We start from the raw sequence: 1,620 nt of genomic DNA, 5'->3' as shown, positions 1-1,620 counted from the left end.
CTGGATAATTCAAATATCCAGATTTGAGTTGTCGGATAATAATTATATCAGATAATCCGGATAATAAATTTTCCGTATTCAGCTCTAGTATTAAAGTATTAATATTTATATATTAACGCTTGACATGAACATCACCTGTGTGTGCAATTGTTGTTGCCAGGAGATGCACAATGACACATTCATTTTTCTTGAGAGATATTCTTATCTTATACACTTTTTATATGCACGGTACTTTCTATTTACTTAACATTCTTTACATTTATGACATTGTATACTTCTTCCATATTATACTTTATATTCATTATATTTGTCTCGTATCGATGCTGTCACCCGCACGGACAGAGCACGGCGGGCGGCCGTGCGCTAGACGCGATCCGCTCGCGCGCGAATACCGCTCGCCGCTACTTCACGCCGTCGCCGCTACGCGGCAGCGATCCGAGCCGGGCCGTCGCTCGCGGTTAATTTTCGGTTCGACGCCTATATAAGACGACGCGGGCGACGGCTCTATGCCTTTTTCTTGAGTGCATTCGCACGTTGGGTCACTGCCTTTAGGGTGTCTACGACACGTTGGCTTGCCTCGTAAGAGGTATTTTGGACCTCCACCTTCTCTATGTTACAGACGATTGTGACAACGGTTTGCGAAGATCCTTTTTGCCGGATTACACTGGAGCTCCACCGCGGGTGGACGCTTTCCTTCTACGATATCGCACCCGCTACCGTCCATCCTCCGACAGAATTCGTTATTGTCGCGCGTTACAATTCTGCGCGAGTCTGACTTTCTTGAGTTTCTCACCGAGTACACATAATCGCTGCCAGGGACGCAGGATTCGTCGCGCGCGTCATGCTCGCATTTAAAGCCAGTATTCATAGTCCCAATCTTATTTCGAAGATTACCTTAAGTTTCGTCTTAAGGCGCTCTCTCTACATTCATAGTCGAAGAATAAGCAAAGACTTGAACAAAATCTGAAGGCGTATCTTGTTCAAGACGGATCTTATTTTAGAATGCCTTAATGTATTTCATAAATGTTTCTTATTAGTCATGAGCATAGTCTTAAGGTTATCTTATTACTTATGTATTCATAATCATTTAAGAGTATCTCATTTGACATATATATCGATAAATAAGACGGTCTTCGCTAAGACGTGCTCGAAGAAGACTTAAGCAAAAGGTGTAATGTGCTACAGTGAAAATTAGTGAAAATTTTATTTCGTTAAGAATTGTGATGGATTTAGAAGATCCTATAAATCTTGAAATTCAAGATATTAATTTTTTAAGTGAAGAAGAACAACAGAAGAATAAAGTATAAATACGAGTTCCTAAACGATATATCCGTGATGCACAAAATCTATTTTACTTTTACAACGATTCGGAATTTAAAAGAAGGTTCCGTTTTATGAAAGATTCTGTAATGTTTGGCATTTTGCCACTTATAGATGAATGACTTGCAAAAGAAAATAATCGTGGTTTGTCAATTATGCAATTATTGGTTTGTTTACGATTTTATTCATCAGCAAATTTCCAAGTAAATAGTAGTTATAAATAGTAGTTGTAAAAATATGTTATAATCTTATACTACGAGGGCTGCTCCGTAAGTTTTGCGACTAGTAAGGAAAACACGG

This window comes from Odontomachus brunneus, unplaced genomic scaffold (genome assembly GCF_010583005.1).
Source record: "Odontomachus brunneus isolate Ranch 3 - 2012 unplaced genomic scaffold, Obru_v1 Obru_scaffold_202, whole genome shotgun sequence".
NCBI classification, from domain to species: Eukaryota; Metazoa; Arthropoda; class Insecta; order Hymenoptera; family Formicidae; genus Odontomachus; species Odontomachus brunneus.
The sequence above is the reverse complement of the archived record's forward strand: the minus strand, read 5'-3'. Positions refer to the sequence as shown.